General features: G+C 46.9%; 1 protein-coding gene across 2 annotated transcripts in view; it reads left to right on the forward strand.

Moving 5' to 3' along the window:
• ARHGAP40 (Rho GTPase activating protein 40) overlaps positions 1 to 18,910 on the forward strand; it is a 91,465-nt gene that overhangs the window by 12,360 nt on the left and 60,195 nt on the right. The gene's annotated exons all lie outside the window — the stretch shown is intronic.

Raw genomic sequence — 18,910 nt, forward strand, 5'->3', positions numbered from 1 at the left:
TTGTGGGCAGGGCTAGTAGTGGGGGGCTGACTCTGGGGGACCCTGGGGCAGGGCTAGTAGTGGGGGGTTTTGGGGGCAGGGCTAATATTGGGGGCTGGTACTGGGGGGATTCTGGGGGAGGTTGGGGGCAGTAGGGTTCTAGAAACAGGAGGCTGGCACTGGGGGGTCTGGGCCGGGGGGACTGGCACTGGGAGGCTCTGAGGGTAGGAGGCTGGTACTGAGGGGGGATTGAGTGTAGAGGACTCTAGGGTTAGTGGCTGGTGCTGGGGGATAGTGGAGGGTTGGGGGGCTCTGAGAGCCAGGGTTTTTGGCGGGCCAGTAACATTTTAATTGCATAATGAATTTGCAAATAGAATGTTACTGGTCCATCTAAAGTGTGTGAATGGGTTTCCCGGCCCTCAGCAAAAAAAAGGTTGGGAACCGCTGGTGTAAGCAGTTCTTGGCCAGTCCAAGCTCGGAGTATATTGGGAGACTGTGTGGGGTGTCCAGGCTTCTGGCTTCTTGAAGACCCCCTAGTGTAGAGCCAGCTAGATCCCGGGAACCTAACCGATCCTCAACATGGAGGAAGCTCAAGAATGGTATTAAAACGTCTGCTGAGTGTGAGCCCCTCCATTTGATATAATGGAGTTCTCATGACTTAGTCCAACATATAGTCCAGCAGAACCAAAATCATTCTGAGCTGTTACAGTAACCAATACCTCTGATTTTTGGTTTAGCGTGTGACAACTCTGGATTTTGTTCTCTAACTCCAGTGAAAGCAGAAGGTCTGTGGTAGGGATCTTTGCTGTGGTCATTTCTGTTCCTTGCGAAACTACTTCTTGCAGAACTGTAAAACAAAGTTGGAGCCAAAGTCTGACTTGATGCTAGAGGGTGCTTTGCAGAATCTCCAGCAGCTTGGTTTGAGAGAGGTTTTTCACACCTCAAATGCGAGTCAAGTTCTAGCCTGAAAGCAGATGGAAGGCATGTTGCACTTGTATTTCACTCATTTTGGGTTTGTTTTCATAACCTTCTAGTCTAAGGCAGGTTGGGAGTCAGGAACAGGAGTGATAGTGTGTCTGAAAAAACTTAAACAACAAATAGTCTAGCAGCACCTTAAAGACTAACAAAACATGTAGATGTTCATGAGCTTTCGAAGGAATGGGTGGAATGGGGCGTGTGCTAAAACACACTTCCAATGACCCTTCGTCTTTAAACTCTTTGGTGGAATGTCCCTACATTGTGAATGCAGAGAGCTAGCACGGTGTGACTTGCAGATTTTGGAAGAATCAAGATCCAAGTGCAGAAACTATAGCTAGTTCTGCTCTGGCCAGTTTTCCCATCCAAACACCTGATGAAGCTTGTGAAGCATCCTTTATTACGTGTGAGCTCTTCAGAGCAGGGGCCAGCCACATCTCCAGTGTTTGTACAGCACTTTGTGCAATGAATGTGATTGGAGCCTTTGGACACTACCACAATGTAAATATGAAATAACAATGAAGAACCTGATTCTCTCTACTCTGGTGTAACTCTGACTTCATTTGTGCCTATTAAGGATGTAAAATCCTGGTTAGTCAGTTAACTGGTAAAACGTTAGGCTAACCTAACCAGTTAACCGACTAAGCGGGATCCGGGCTGGGGATTGCTCCAGCCCAGCTAGAGCAGCTTCCAGGCCTATGCTGGGACTGGCTGCCGGCTCCCAGCTCCACGTGTTTTTCAGCCATTACATGTTTACATGCAGAGTTAGAGGGAGGCAGCTCCACGGGAGCTTTTAAGCTGGCTCCCTAGTTACTCCAGCCTTCTCCCCTCTTTCCCCATGCTGTTGCCTCTCATATGGGGAGCTGCTCTGGCCCCGACTGGTTAACCTTTTACATCCCTAATGTCAATACAGGCAGTCCCCAGGTTACGTACAAGATAGGGACTGTAGGTTTGTTCTTAAGTTGAATCTGTATCTAAGTCGGAACTGGCGTCCAGATTCAGCCGCTGCTGAAACTGATCAGTTTCAACAGTGGCTGAATCTGGACGCCAGTTCTGACTTAGATACAGATTCAACTTAAGAACCCCAGGCATCCCCAAGTCAGCTGCTGCTGAAACTGATCAGCGGCTGATTCCAGGAAGCCCGGGGCAGGGGCTTCCTGTAGTCAGCCACTGGTCATTTTCAGCAGCTGCTGACTTGGGGATACCTGGGGCAGAGCAGCTGGGGTGCTGCTGGGTTGGTCCAGTGGCGCCCAGAGCGGCGCTATGGGACCAACCGGCAGCGCCCCAGCTGCTGTACCACAGGCGTCCGGAGCAAAGCCGCGGAGCACGGGGGCAGCGGGACAGCCCAGACGCGCCGTGGCTATCCTGCTGCTCTCAGGCTCCGTGGCTTTGCTCTGCTTTGCTCCCCGTCTCCCTGGTCTGCAGACCAGGGGGACGGGGAGCAAAGCGGCGGAACACGCGGGCAGCGGGACAGCCCAGACGCGCCGTGGCTATCCTGCTGCCCTCGGGCTCCGCGGCTTTGCTCTGCTCTGCTCCCCCTGGCCTGCAGACCAAGGGGAGGGGGAGTAGAGCAGAGCAAAGCGGCGGAACACGTGGCCAGCTGACAGCCCAGACGTGTCTGCAGACCGGGGGAGCAGAGCAGAGCAAAGCCGCTGAGCACGCGTCTGGGCTGTCAGCTGGCCGCGTGTTCCGCCGCTTTGCTCTGCTCTGCTCCCCGTCCCCCTGGTTTGCAGACCAGGGGGATGGAGAGCAGAGCAAAGCCGCGGAGCACGCGGCCAGCTGACAGCCCAGACGTGTCTGGGCTGTCCGCTGCCCACGTGTTCCGCCGCTTTGCTTCCTCTCCCTGGTCTGCTGGAGACCAGGGAGAGGAAGGGCCCTGTTCGTAACTGCGGATCCGACATAAGTCGGATCCGCGTAACTCGGGGACTGCCTGTATTAATGGACTCTGGCTTGAGTGTTAAGTGTGGCATACTGGATCCACCTTATGTCAGACTATTATAAAGATGTATATGCAATAGAGAAGTGCCAGGAGATTCATTACTAGACGATTTCTAAGGAGGGGGAGCAACAAACTCAACTTTTTGTTCCCTAAACTATTTTTACATTGCACCACATAAAAATCCCCAAGAAGTTTCTTACCTTCCGTTGTAAAAAGAAGTGGACTTGGATTAAAGCTATAAAATCCCCCAGCCCCTGAACAATCCAGCACTCCCCTACCATGTGTGTCTAGATGTTCTGTAACTTGGTATGGGTGTGTGTTGGATGGGCCACCATCTGTAAAATCACTGTAAGTGATTAGTTAATGGTTGGACAAAGGTTTGTTCATGGTTACATGCTATATTCTGATCATGGGATTACAGTTTTGAAAACACTTGACAAGGCAGTCGATTGGTCACAAGAAAGCATGATGTCCAAGAGATACCGTTCTATACAGTACAACTTTCCAAAACTACTGCCCAGGCTCAAATGCCCCGCAGTAGTTTTTGAGTCAACAAATGGCAGTCACCGGTATGGGCTCTTCCTAAGTAGGATTTATATTTAGTCGGGACAGATTGTCTGAGGGTGCCAAAATCCTACCAGCAACACTGGTGCTTTCCTGCTCTGTAATTGGGGTGGAGTGACAGGTGTGTACCTGGGGGTAAAAGTATCTTTGTGTATCCCATGGAGCCCTGTGAGTAGCACATGTTCTAAGGGGTCCAAAAGGATGAGCCTTTGGGGATTCTTTGTTACACAGATTCTTTGTTCCTTTCGCTGGTCCATTTTGGGATTGTTGGAGTACTCTGGGGTAGGTGTGTCAGCGCTTGAGGTGAGAATAGGTGTCCTGGGTAAGACCAAACATTCAGGGTACAATTAGGAAGGGTGGTGAAATGGTGTGGCCATAATGCTTGTGATTTTTCTGTCTAAACTGTGGAGAAGTGGTTGCAGAGCATGCTGTCCATCAATCCCGAGGCTAACTGCATTACCCTTGGTGTTACAAGCCACAATTTTAAGACTGCTGGGGCAAATTCTGTGTTTGGCTGTATGGCGCAGTGTGGCTACTGTAAGCTAAAAATGCTCCAGTCAGTGGCTGGCTGCACTGTCGTATTTTGTGAACAGCTTGTGAATAAGTTGGCCCCCAGAACGATCTGAATGGGTAAAGGAGTCTTGTATAGGCCTGGACAAAATACCCTTCGTGGGCTGGATCCGGCCTGCCAAACTTCTGGATCCAGCCCACAGGCCCAGCGGGGAGTCTCAGGTGGATTCCCTGCCTGCCCCTGCACACTGCTGAGAGTAGCTGCTGTGGGGCTGTTTGAATAGATGTGAGCCTTCACGAGCTGCTTCTGCCCCAGACGCTACCCCATTGGTCAATTTCTGACCAACGGGAGCTGCGTGTTGTCAACAAGCAGCTTGCGAAGCACCCTTCTCCTTCCCCTTTGGCTCCTAGCTGTTCAAAAACTACATGGTCCCTGCAGCCAGTGCGGGGGCAGGGCAGGCAGGAGAGTCTGCTTTAGAAGGCTGCTAGGAGTAAAGCAGGTAAGTCTCCTGGCCAGAGCATACCTTTCAGTGGCCCTAGAGGCCGCTAAACCCGTGTGGGGTGGGGGCTCCCCCGGCATAAGCCGATGGCAACCCACCCCAGCTTAGTTTAGCCTTGTCTTCAAGGGTCAGGCTGCCCGTATCCTGGGAATGAGGCTTAGTGCCGTTGCACCCAGCCTCCGTCCCAGACCCCACACCTCTGTCATTAATATGGAAAAGTGTGGCCCTTGACCACTTTCCAAATTCTTGGAGTGCGCCCGCCCCCCCCAACAATTATTGTCCACTTGTCGTCTTGTAGAAGCTATTCTGAAGCCCCATGAATTTCTAGGACTCAGTTTTTGGAAATCAGAGATGATTCCTGCAGCAACAGTTTCTGTTCAGCACTGTGTGTGGGAAGTTCCCACTGTCAACTAGAGACATCAACAAACCCGTATTTGTGTAAGCGTGTAAAAGTGTAACGGCTGGGTTTTTAGTGGTTACACGTTTGCATGCGGGGGGCAGGTGGGAGCTGATACTTGCAGCTTAAGCAGTGGGACAGGTGGGAACTGGTGCTTGTGGGGATCTGGATTTTAAGACCGCTTCCTGCCCCCCACCCCATTGCTGCCACTTTGGGAGACATTGGGGAAAGGTGGTGGACTGTGGGAACGGACATGCACAGAGAGCTGGCATAGAAGCTGGCTTCCCATGAACACCAGCTCGCACCTGATACAGAGGCAGCAAGGTGTGTGTGTTTGTAACCGTAAGGATCAGCTGATGAGCCCGGGCTTTTAGGTTATTTGTGTAAACGGCTACATGCTAGGATCCCTACTGCCAACGTAAGTATGGCTCCTAGCAGAATTCTGCTGGGGCTGCACTACTTGTCAACTAATCCAGAATCCCAGGGGCACTTTCATGCTGCCCCTTCCACACCCAGCTTGTGCTGCACTTCCAATAAGAGACCCCACAATCACACCTTAAGTGTCTTGAATTGTACCCTAGATCTGTTTAGAATTCATTTGAGTAAATACTTTATGCAACTACATCACTCGTCAGTGGTAAAATAAATACTTGCATTATTTAACGTCGTTCATGCAGAAGAACTTGAGGTTTTACTAAATTCCTATACAAGTACATACTTAAAAAAGGCTTTTAGCAGCTAAGAGAACTTTGCTGTTAGTAATACGTGATATGGTGTACTGCCAGAAGAGAAAACAACATTGATAAAGAGGGTCAAACGAAACAGTGGTAGCATTAAACATGACCAAAGAATTGCTTCTCCAAGGCTACTCTTTGTATACTTGGCATGTCAGTTCCCTGTAGCAGAAATTAGCCATCACGTTGCGGTCCGTACAAAGGATAAGGGAAGGGAAGACTTTGTGAGGACAAGGAAACACCACTTGGCTGCTGGATGAGACATCTGTGCACGTAGATAAAAAGATTTCTAACCCTTGAGCACAACACAAAGTTCACAATAACATTCAAACACAATAAAACATCCGAATCAAGTCACGCACATGTAGGGGGAAATGTCAGTTGTGAAGGACGTGCTTTGTTGCTGAGAACTGATGAATAATAACACTTTCTGGTGCTGAGCCTTTAAAATACAGAGCTGTAGCGCAGGTGGCTCCAGAGCCGGCAGGAGCCAGGACAACTCAGTCCCAGCTTGACTGGAGCTACCCCCGCTGTGGCTCTGCAGAGTGGCACATATCGACTAATCGTATAGTTGACCTAAATTGTTTTGACTCTACGATTAGCCAGATAATCACATTTCAATATCCTTAGTAATTATTACTAACGATGTTAAAAAGACGTAAGCCGATATCTTTTCATAGTGCTCTAGACTGGTAGCTAAATTGTGAAAACCAAAGCAACAGTAATTATGCCTTCAAGTACTAACATTGGCTAGTATTCTTGGAGGGGTTTGCCTGCAGCTTAGAAGCTTGCTGTGTGAGGACAACAGATGCAGCTTAGTATGGGAGTGGAGGTAAATAGATGTTGTCTTTTTTGGGGTGAGCATTGATATCTTGGTGAAAATAGTACTGTCCAGAGATGGAAGTTCACCCAGCTCCTCTGCATTGGATTAAAAACCCCTTCCTTGCTTTTTACAATTGCAAAACTATATATCCTTTTAAATAAACGCTCTCCTTCTGCATATAAGGTACATCTATACTACAGGCTTTTGTCGACACATATTGTTGACAAAGCTTCTGTTGACAGAGCATCTAGACTACATCCAGTTCTGTCTAGCAAGCCGCTTTGTCGACATGACAGTGTAGACACAAAGGACAGCGTAGATGCAATAACACCTTCTGTCGACAGAGTTCTGTCAACAAAAGGCGTTATTCCTCATAGAATGAGGTTTACAGCTGTCGACAAAACTGCTGAGTTCTGTCGACGTTATGTCAACAGAACTCAGCAGCAGTGTAGACGCAGGTACGGTTTTGTCAACAAAACCCTGTAGTCTAGACTCACCCATGGATATGAAAGGTTAAAAGGTTAACCCATTAAGGGTGATGTTTACTGGTTCTGGTTGACTGGTGGGTGCTGGAGCAGCTCTTCACACACTGTGGGCAGGGGGCTGCTCCAGCCCCGTGAGGCCTACCAAGGACAGGGACTGTTCCAGGCCCACAGCAGTGCAGGGGTCCCACTCAAGCCCACCTGTGCTGGAGCAAATGGTTAAACATTTAATCAGTTAACCAATTAAATAGGATTTTACATCTCTACTTCTGCAGTGGAGAATAGAGGAAGGGCTCTGAGGGCATCCTATGGGGGTCATAGCGGTGGTGGGAAAGAGGCAGTTAGTCTGGTACAAGCAGACAGCTGTATCTGCTTTTCAGTAGAGACAGGACCTGGTTGACAACATTAGCAGATGAGCGTATTTCTCTCTTGGTTGGCACTCCTGTCATACTTTGCACAGCAGAGAGAGGCTGGCTGGTGTCCAAAACCACAAACCAGTGCAGCAGCATTTGCTTCAAAAAACAAACGAGGGGAAAAATAAAACAGTCTGTGTCCAAAAGTACTGAGAACTGTGGGTAACCTTGGCCATGATAATGTGTGTGTGTGTGTGTGTGTGTGTGTGTGTGAAGTGTGTTTCTGTGGGTACTGAGAGAAACAGCAGTGTTCTGCAGAAGTGAATTCAATTGCTGTTGTGTCTGCATTATTTCAAAGCAGAATGCTGGCATTCTGGCATGGGGCCCACTCTACCTTCCAATCTAACCGCTCGTTTGGGACAAATAGACAAGCTATGAGCACTTTTGAATTCAAAATGGGATTTTGACTCCCAGATAAACTTGTCTTAAAAAATGCAAAGGTGGTAAGATAGAAGAAGGTGTAACACACTTGTAGGACGCAGTATTTCCTAAAACAAAACAGCAACAAAAACCAAAATACCAAACCCCCTGACTTCAAAGTTGATGCTAGTTCTTGTGTCTGAGCAGCGCTCACAGTGGGATGTCTCAGTAGTCTTGAGAGAATTTGCTCTCCTCCCTGTGTTTAGGTTCTTTGTGTCTCTCTATAATCCCTGCCTGAATACTATTCCAAATTAAAATACCATCAGTCATTGTTGCTTGACTAGCTCATTTTGGATAATACACAATCTTACTGACCCTAGAGTAACCGATCCCAAATTCACACAAAAAAGTGAAGCTACATGTGCAGCTGTGCTTCTTTAGAGTACACTTGGCTCGTACGGAATTTTAAACCTTGGGGGATGTTTGGAAAATGTATTTAACTGATAGTTAGCTGAGTTCCTGATCACTATTCAGATGGTGCTGAGAGTCTTGTAATTATGGGGCAGGGCAGGAAATAAATAAGAGATCTGCCTTAAATTTCTGTGGTTAAATCTGAGAAACAGGACAGCAGCAGAAGAAACAGCGGTTCTGTGTGTAATATTGTCCCTTCCTATAGCTACATGTGCGGCAAGTCCTATAGCAAGTGCCTACTTTAACTTCGTGGGGAGTGGGAAATGAAATTAGTGTTTGGAATGTGCTGAGCTGGAGTCTGAGCTCAGCAGGCTGTGGGAATGAATGTGATGCAAACAAAAGTAATGCAAGTGTAAGCCACACACTTAGGGTATGTCTACACTACAGAGTTCTTTTGGAAGAGTGGATGTTTTTCCGAACAAACTTCAATTACGTCCACACTGCAATTTCGAAAGGAAATCAAAAGGAGAGGGGTTTTTCGGACATTGGTAATCCTTATTCTATGGAGGAAGAAGCCTTTTTCCGAAAGAGCTCTTTCACAAAAAGGTTTGTGTGGATGGGGAAGAGGGAGCTCTTTTGAAAGAAGAGGAAAAAGCACAGGTGCCCTGGTGGTCAGTCTATCCATAGTAATCACAGCTTAAATGCAAGATAGCGTCCACACTGAATGGATGCTATCTTTCGAAAAAGCAGATGGCTTTTTTGAATGGCTTTGGCAGTGTGGACGCTCTCTTCTGGAAAACCTTTTTCCAGAAGATCTTTCAGAAAAAGCTTTTTCTGAAAGAAGTCTGCAGTCTAGACTAGTGATCCCATGGGGATCACTGTCCCACGTAGCGGCACTTAGACCACTTGCAGCTAGAGATAAGAACAAAGTTGCTCTACAGCCTAAGCTGAGAGCCAGCTGGCCTTATAGCTCAAGCTGTAGAGGCTCCTATATTAAGTGCCAGCTTCCTAGTTCAGATCTGCTTGGTGGTGGCTTGACAGCAAGTACCAAGCCTGATGTGGTGGGGGTGATCTCTAGAGAGAAAGGATAGCTCAGTCAGTTCTTGGCAGCTCTGCGGAGGTGATGCATTTAGTGATGCAGGCTCATGCCCTATGTGAACTGGACTAAGGCCACTTCATGCAATTTGGGTAGTCAGCCTCTGTTGTAAGGGGCTGACCATAGAACAGAATGTAGAGATGAAAGGTGCTCTGATCAATAGCCAACCCGAGCCATGTGTCTATACAAAATTTGTATCCACAAAAAAGCTGCAGATAGCTGCATCCATGTCCATGGATGCAGATATCCTCAAATTTGTAAAGTTCTAAATACAAAATTTGTATCTGTATCCACAGCCACAAAAATAAGTCCAGATATCTGCATCCACATCTACAGATGTGGATAATGGATATCCGTATCCACATCTATGGATGCGGATACCTGAGGATATAAAGAGGATATCTTTGGATTTGCAGGGCTCTGCCTATAGTCTATCTTCAGAAGTGACCGGTAGCATTTCATGTCATCTGGTGGTGTGTTCAAAGGGCTAGCATTGATTTTTACCACTATTCCTAAATCTACCTGAGTACTAAAAATGTGTTTTAATTTGTTAATTTGTCTCATTCCACTCGGCCATTGGGCTTATATCTCTGTTGAAGGTACAGGTTGCAAAGATTTAACCTGATACAAGGTATTGTATGCCATTAACTTCATTACAGTTGTCTATTTTTAGGGCTGAGTGGGGTGTGTGTTGAACAACTAAGTAAACCAAGTCACAACCAGAAATCTATTTAAGAGCTGCAGTTTTTTATGGACTTAGAAAAATGCCCCAGAGGCAGAAACTTATGCAACCGGATTAGTAAATAACTTTGTTCATCTGAGTAATAGTGGCTTTTGTGTATTAGAGCTTCCTTCTATTGTTACAGTTTTTCCTTGGGCAGTGGAAACGTTTTGGGCGGTTTAAATTTCTTTATTTACAGAAGAGGCTAGACATGCATTTATGTTTAGATAAACCTATTGTAGAGCTGTTACAACTGAATGGCGAACTTTGCTCCTAGTGTGAAATTATATCGTAATTGGGGCCCAAAGTATTGGTTACAGAAATGCATTCTCTTAGATGATTTATTAAAAATGCAAGAATGATAAAACTAGTGTTCTTTTGCAAGTCAAACGGCAGCGTCCTGGTTCCCAGATTGGATGGTTGAAACAGGACAGTAACTAACTTTGAGTGCAAACTACCAAGCAGATGTATATTCGTGCTCAAGTAGATCAATTTCTGGTTGTCTGGATTGTCATGTCCCCATTCAGATAGGACAGACTCAAGGTGTAAAATGTTTTAAAATAAATGTACAGAGTTGGGTCTGAACTACTCAAATTTGGAATTTTAAATAAGCTCTATTGACCCATCATCACATGATATGGGGCCGGGAAGGGTAGGATTCAGTGGATTTTTGGTGTGGTATGAGAACAGACTTTGGAGAAACATTCCCCCCCCCCCCCCCCACCATGACCTGATAGGGTTGCCAGGTGTCTGGTATTCACCCGGACAGTCTGGTATCTTCGCCTCCTGTCCGGTTAAAAAAAAAAAATTCAGAGAATACCGGACACCTGAGATGTGTGGTATTCTCTGAATTTTTCCCCCGGCCAGGAGGCGAAAATGCCAGGCACCTGGCAACCCTACAAACACTCAGCGCTTGGCCTTCCCCTTCCTCCCCCCAGAACCCTCTTAGTCCCCAACACCCCCAGCCGCCATGCTTACCTGGTTCCCCATGGCTGCCGGCCAAAAGACCTAGGGGAAGCAATGCTTTTTTTTGTTTGGTTTTTTTGTTTTGCTCAAGAACTTTGGTCTCCCCTCCTTTCCTTCCCTCCCCCCCCCCCCAAACAGAATTTTTTCCGTGTGCGCGCGCGCGTGTGTGTGTGTGTGTGTGGTTTTTTTTTTTTTTTTTTTTTTTGCGGGTGGGGGCGTGGTGTTCAGTATTTTTGTTTCAACCATCTGGCAACCCTAGGTCCTGATAATTACAACATTGCTGTTGTAATTATGCCCCACCGTAGCCTGTACCATACACATGTACTTTCTTTATACACAGCCTTGTCCTCTTTGGATGCCCCCACCCAAGCCCTGTTGTATTCGAAAAGTTGCCTCTGATTAAGAAAGAGAATTACAGGTTGCAATTCTACTTTGGGCAGGAACAATCATGGGAAGCTTTAACTTAAGAGTATTTGACTAAGGTCTGAGTAAGTCAACATGGGTGGGTTGTAAGGGAAAAAGTTTTTCAACTGTAACTGTAGTGCTCAGGCCTGGGGACTGCAATGTTAGGTCAAATGTTCTTTTATAGCTGAAATGTTGCTGATGTTATATGATCTGTATACATCGTTTGAAACTAGGATTTTTACAGATTTTTTTTTTTTGCATTTCATTTCCCTTGTCTTTACTTTCACCGCTGGTTAATAGTAACTTAAAATTTTGTACAGGTATTTTACAGTAGGGATATTTACATATTGACTAATCAAATAGTTGAAGAATTTTACATCTGTTAGTTGATAGGACGCCTCCCTAGGGCGGTTGCTACACTTCAAAGGTGAAAGCACCACCTGGAGCCTGGATCAGCTGGGGACTCCCCCACTGACCCCAGGCTCAGTGTGGAGCTGCCGCTTTGAAACACTGCCAGGCTCCCCGTATCAGACTCCCCATGGCATTTCAAAATGGTAATGCCGCATGGAGCCCAGGGTCAATGGGAGAGTCCCCAGCTGATCCCAGGCTCCACACGGTGCTGCCACTTCGAAATGCTGCAAGGAGTCTGACGCCGGATTGGTCCCAGGCTGCATGTGGCGTTTCAACGCTACCACTTGGAAGTCCTCCCTCCTCTTCCCTGCCTCTTTCTGATAGAGGCAGCAACGGGGGGGAAAGTGACTAGTCGACCAGCCTGTCGACTATCTGATAGGCGTTTGCTTATCTGATAGTTGACTAGTCGATTGGTCTTTCAGAACCCTACTTCAGAATCTTGGTTTTACATTTCCTCTGGAAAAACAGTAGTAGTAGTGAGATAATTGGCAATAATGCTGAGACCACTTGGCCAATAATGCTGAGCCTCCGTTGCAGTTTATCTCCATTTCCCCATTCTTAAAAAATGTCTTTTCCCACATTGCATGGTTTGCATTCTATTCCTGCGGTGTGCAGGCTGCCCACTGCTTCAGCTCTGCGCGCCACTGAACTGCCACTGATAGGCTCCACTGCTTGTCTTTAGCTTCCATTTTCCCCAGGTAATAGAGCAGGGGTGGGCAATAATTTTTGATGGTTGGAGGGAGGGGGCAGGGGGACACTCCAAGATTTTGGGAAGTGATTGAAGGCCGTGCTCTTCCATGATATTAATGGAGGAGGTGCAGGGTCTGCCTGGGGCTCCCCACTGTGTCCGTGGGCCGGATCTGGTGGCTTGGTGGGCCATATTTTGCCCAGGCCTGCTCTAGAGTGTTCCCTGACCACCATTCCTTTAAAAGGAAAAACATGATTACAAGTGTACATTTTATTTGCATGAAAACAGAATCTGCACTGCTTTCCTGAGTTCTCTGTGCCTGCTGCTTCTTTCCATTTGAGTTCTGGGCCTCTGTTTGTCGCATAACACGTAGGCGTTCTAAAGCAGATTATGAATCCACAAAGGCAGGGTTATGTCCTCTGATTTACAGTCTTAGGCTGGGATCAGAGTGGGTCTTACATTTACCGTAGAGCAGGCTCTCACCAGCTCAGTATTTGGATTGACTGCTCTGACAAAAAGCCAGGTAGCTGCAGGATGTAATGTTGGGGATTCCCTGGAAGTGGTACTTTCCCCTCTGAGCCAGCACCAAACTGATGCTCCCGCATTGTATGGGGCTGTATGAAGTACAGTTTTTCCAGAGGAAATGTAAAACCAAGATTCTGAATCTTGGAAGAGATATAGAACCACAAATTTGGGAGCTTCATGGGGTCCAACAATCTCTGTAGCTGCTTTACTCCTGCTGGTTGGCTAACATTTAAAAAAAAATCTCTGCTACTTTTGCCATCCTAAGCCCCACAACGGTGCCACTGTAGCCAGAGTCCTGCATATCTGTGGATATCCAAATTGACATGTTTGTAGATTGTGGATTGGATACAGATACATATTTTGTATCCACGCAGGGCTTTATCTGTAGCATCAGCCAGAGAACATGCAGAGACTCAGATAATCTTAGCCATTCATCATACAAGCTCATCTCATTAGGGACTACAGAACCTATAATTACTACTTAATCTTAATAAGGATGAGCATGTGGAGAGATTGTACAGCTTGAGGTTTACCCCTGATCTCTGATGAGGAGCTGGGGGAAGAGCTAAAATTACTTGGGTGAATTAGTTTTCTTACCTCCCTAGTGGTAATGGGCACTCTGTAAAATAGAAAGCAGAACCTAAGCTTGGAATTGCCGGGATTTCTACCCTTTGTGCTTTTTGAACAAAAAACCTCATTCTTACGGAACTTAAGCTGACATGATAGATTTCACTGTTCACTCCTGGTGAACACTGCCTTTCACTGGGGAGCACAGCTGAAGCCTGAATGGTTAAATGATGCTTTACAATATCTGTTTCTTCTGTTCCTTCCAAGGGTTTGTCTTCACTGCATAATTAACTTGAGTGATGCCCTTAACTTGACTCCCATGCCCCTTACACATACTCATAACTGAAATGGAGTGGTGATTTCTGACTCACGTTGGCTGGCCCGAGCAGTGGTATAGGCTACCACTTGAGTTAGCATAGCCCACCAGCTTCTAACATGACTAACCAGCAGTGTGGTTGCAGGCCAACACACTCACGTGTTGCTATTAGTTCTCCTGGCTTTCCCACAGACCCAGAAAGGTGTTGCCCCACCTGAAACTATTCTTGCAGAGTTCAGCCTGTAGGAGCAAAACTCCCATGGGAAAGTAGCTACCTAGATCTTGGGGGACTTCACATGAGCTCACCCAAAGGCTACAGCCTTGTGGGGCATGTGCAGTCTGCCTGGCTGCCCTCCTGGTTCCTTGAACCTTTTATTGTTCCCTTCATTTGCACCTCCACACTTCCCTCCCCCTTAGTGAAGTCAGGGTTTATTGGTGTTGGCCAAGTTGCCTGATAGCGTGTTGTGTGGCATTGGCAAGCCACTAAGAAGCAACTCATGTTTTGAAGCTGGACCAGAAGTCACCTATATTGTTCACAACAGAATCCCAGGGCTGGGCTGTACCAATGACTCATTTAGACATTCTCAGAATTCAGAACTAAATTCTTAGTTTTTTCTTTTAGCATAGTCTCTTCCCCCCCTCCCCCCCCCGTCTAGCTGGATGAGGGAGGATGCACACAAGGGACCTGGTTCTGAACCCACTCTGGCTTTATAACAGTGTAATCCCACTGGCTTGACTGGAGAGATCCCTGATTCTCAGTGGTGAGAAATCAGTCGCAACCATGGAGTTGCACCTACAGCATAAGCTCAGCAGGCAGTGGAACTTAGTGCATTTCGGAAGGAGTTTCACATGAATCATCCCTCTCAGACGCCAACAACTTAAATGCAGAAAGGAATGAATTTAAGACACACAAAGGAATGGTAGAAGGGCACTTTGACCCAGTTGGCCCCATACAAGATGTGGGGCAACGCTGAGGTGTAGACATACACCTGTTAAGAAACCCAGTTTTGAAATATTTGTTTACAAGCTGCTTTTTCTCCCAGTAATTAAGTTATATAAGCAAGAGTAAACATGGTCGTAGTTCAGTCCGTCCTATATTCCCTAAACTCTTCCATTTTGTAAGTTACTCGGTTGAGATGTCTTGCGTAGTCACCATTTGTTTAAAAACCCAGGACTGGGAAGCTAGCTTGTACTACTGGCTATCCTGCAGACAGCTTGTATTATTGGAAAACCTGTTGGGCAAAGGCAGGGCAGGTTGAGGCTCTCTGCAAGTGCTGGCAGGAGGAGTCTAAGGTGAGACATGCCAACTCTTTTTTTTTTTTTTTTTTTTTTCCCCCAGCAGTGGTAGTTATGTGCACTTGTTTCTCTCATGGGAATTTTAAGGGAAGCTGTGGAAGGATCACCCAACAGGCTGTGAATTTGACAGCCTTTTGCAGAGTACAGTGCACTCGGCATGAGACCTCTTGTGGAACAAATCCACAGCTGTTTCACTGGCTTCAATAGAGTTGACTTCGACTGGAGATCTGGCCTGTTGAATACAAACAATTCTCACTTTGTAGGACTGTAGGTTTTGTAGCATACAGTGAACCCTCGTTTATCGCGGTAGATAGGTTCCAAACCCGACCGCGATAGGTGAAAATCCGCGAAGTAGGGACATGTATATTTAACATGTATACAGCGAGCCCTCGCTACTTCGCGGTTCGACCATCGCGGATTCACGTATATACATAATGTAATGAAAAAAGTCCGCGAAGTCGTGAATCCGCGATGGTCGAACCGCGAAGTAGCGAGGGCTCACTGTAATCTCATGTACGTACCTGGGTGCAAGTGGAGAATTAAATTGCTTTCCCTGACTTTCGTGGGTTAGTCAGTCCTAAATTTTGGTTGTTGGCCTATTGGATTTAATTTTATAGTACTCTGTATGTAATTGATCTCTTACTGTTGTGAAAGCTATAGTTAAGATGGCATCTAGACTTTTAATAAACCCTTCCATTTTTACGTGCTCGGAGGCTTTTGAAAAATTTTCATCTTACGTGTTCTATGCTGCTCACAGTCCAGAGTTGACCTGAAATAAAATAAGTTTGAGGAAAATCCTTAAACTATAAAAGGGTGGTGGTGTGGAAGAAGAGAACCCTTTTAAAAGTAAACTTGGGGATGCCCTTTGTTCACAAATAACTCAAAAGTGGTTAAACTTGATCATTGGAAATGTTTCTGGAGGCTAGTCTCAAACGTGATTAAATAAACTAAATAGCAGCTGTGATACAAAACATCATGTGAAGGAGCACAGCCTTATTGCTTATCCTATAGGAAAGCAGATCACTCACGCTAACGAATAAAATGAGCAAAAATCACTTTTGTAAACAAATGTGCCCCCTTTGTGTGTTCACTCAGCTCTGAGCAAGATGTTACTGTGACAGGTTGGATCACAGAGACCCCTCTGACCCTGTCATCGGATGTGCTGATCATACCACTGAGCCTACTGACCTGCCCTGTCGGGTGCCCCATCACCTTGTACTGCTGTGCCAGATGCGCTGGTCTACCTTTGCAAGGGAACAGAGTTGAGGTAACAGCTCCCCCAGCAGAGTAACAGATGCTGGTAACAGCTCAGCTCTGGGAGGGCTCAGCTGCGGGGAAGTGTCAGAACAGCGTAAAATCCTCCTAAATCAGGGATGTAAAATTCCATTTAATCAGTTAACTCGTTAAACTGGATAACTGCTTAAATGAGGGCAGTGTTCCCCCACCCCGCAAGCCATAGCTGGGGGGGCTGTGCGCTACATTGGCCTGGCCAGGCCTGGCCTGCTGTGGGTGGAGGCTTCTCTGGCTAGGCTGGAGCGCCTCTGCCCATGGCGTGCTAGGCCGGACCCACCACTGACAGGGCTGCTCTGGCTGGGTTGGAGCACCCTGGGCTGGGCCTGCAAGTTAACTGTAATTGGTTAACCATTTACATCCCTGCCCCAAATATGAATAAAACTCCAGATAAATCCCTCTTGATCTGCATACCTTTTTAAACAAAGAAAGCCCATAAGTTTGCTGCTTTTATCCGTAAAGGAGAGAGAGGCACAGTTGTTGCACCACCTTCGTTCAGGTTACAATTATTTACACTGGGTTTGATGATAAACAAAAATGATTTTATTCAGTATGAAAAGGATGCAAGTGAAAACAGACAGATCAAAATAAATTACTAAGCAGAAATAAAACTCAACACGCCAGCTAAGCCCAACACACCCAGAAATAAATCCTATTTCTCATACTTAGTGACCACATTTCCATATGCTGAATACAGGGCACCTGGTAAAATTGATTGCCATTGAACTCGCTTAAATCTAAGCAATCAGAACTATGCGGTTCAGACGTTCACAATAATATTAAGTTCACTGAGTACCCATTAAAAAGAAATATCGTTATCGTAACATTAATAATAGGTAACAGATGAATCGTCCAATCTTACAGTTCAGTGGTTACGGGGCTGGAGTGAGTTCCCACTCCAGGGCCAGCCCTGGCTGTGCTGCCGGCTCAGCCAGGCAGACAGTTGCCTCTCAGCAGGGCCAGGGAGGGTGGCCAGGAAGCAGGCCATGGGAGAGTAAGTCTCTAAGGGGGCCTGGAGGGTGCTGGGCTGTGAGACGTCGGGAAAGCTGTGTGCCTTGGGGGACTAGGGAGTGGGAGTTCTGGGCAATTGTGGTGGGTCTGTGGGCATGGGTGGTGTTCAGGGTGTTGAGCTTCTGACATGCCGGGGTGGGGGGAAGAGGGGGCTCTGGCCTTAGAGTGTTGGGGGATGGGGAGGGGAGGGGAGGAGAACGCTGAGTCAGGGGGCTGTGCAGCAGGGGTTGACCCTGCAGGGAAGGAGGCTTGCTGGCAGGTCTAGACTGCCCACTGTGTGTTTGACAACTGCCAGTTTGTAAATGATGCCTTGCTCCATCGTCCCCCTGCAGGCACAAAAATGTTTGGCTCTGGGCCCAGGGAAGGTTAACCTGGCCCTGACTCAGCCCACAGGCTCTGGAGGCTTCCCCCCCACAGGGAGCACTGGGCAGGCAAGATGAAGCCCTACCACTCCCAGCTTGAGCTCTGCTACTCATGGCTTGTGAGGTGGGAGGGGGCATCGATCCGGGCTTCAGTGTGCGTGCACGCGCTGGGGATCAGGCGGTGTCTTGAATTGGAGCTTCACCCTGGGGGGAGGTGGCCTGTTGGCGATTGGGGCTTCAGCCCTGCGGCAAGAAATGGGATGGGCTCAGACTATAGCTCTTTGAGTGGTCTTCTCTAGTTCATGAAGACTCTCCCCTGTCTTGACCATTCATAATATGGAGTCACTGCAAAACTAAAATAGGTTATTGATTTAAAAAAAAAAAAAAGAATTATGAAACTAATCTGAGTGTAGGAGAGAAGTCCAGTGAAGAGCAATGTGTGTCTTGGTGTAAGAAGTTAAAAGAACTTTGCATTCTACACGTTGTGTTTATCATTCCCTTGGTGACTAGAAATTTCTGTGATAGACCAGCCAGGGAAGGTGGGGGTCTTCACTGAGTATTGGATAAGGCCCTAATTGAGCAAGAGAGTTGATGTCCCGCAACACACAATGTAAATATGAGAGAGCTCCAGGTTTGGGCTTGGTTACTCTATTTTTTTTTAAGCAAAAATTTTGTATGATAAACAATTTACATTCAAATTCTCTGTCAAGTTCCAAGAATATCAAAAGGACAAATTACTCAACATAACAGAAGTGAGGGTAATTTTTATGCTTCTGTGAAGATTGCAAATGTTACCCTCTTAGCTAGTATTAATGCCCAGGTGACAATTACTGAATTCTACAAATGGGCTGGGGTAAAATTCACCCCCATGTAGGGAATCTGCATGCAGGAACAAGTGAGGCATGGGGCTAAGTTTGCCATCCCTCTGCAGGACCACGTGGGTGAAGAGCCACATGTTGCTGCTGTGGGCCACTCTTGCCTGCACTGAATAAACTAGTGTTGTTGACTGGCCACTAGATCTACTCAATGCATATATGGGGTCTAGGAATCACCCATCTAGGGCAGAGGTGGACAATAATTTTGGATGGGGGCACCACTCAAAGTATTTGGAAAGCATCTGAGAGCCTCACTCTTCCATGATATTAATGGAGGAGATACGGGGTCTGGAA

This window comes from Pelodiscus sinensis, chromosome 18, assembly GCF_049634645.1.
Source record: "Pelodiscus sinensis isolate JC-2024 chromosome 18, ASM4963464v1, whole genome shotgun sequence".
NCBI classification, from domain to species: Eukaryota; Metazoa; Chordata; order Testudines; family Trionychidae; genus Pelodiscus; species Pelodiscus sinensis.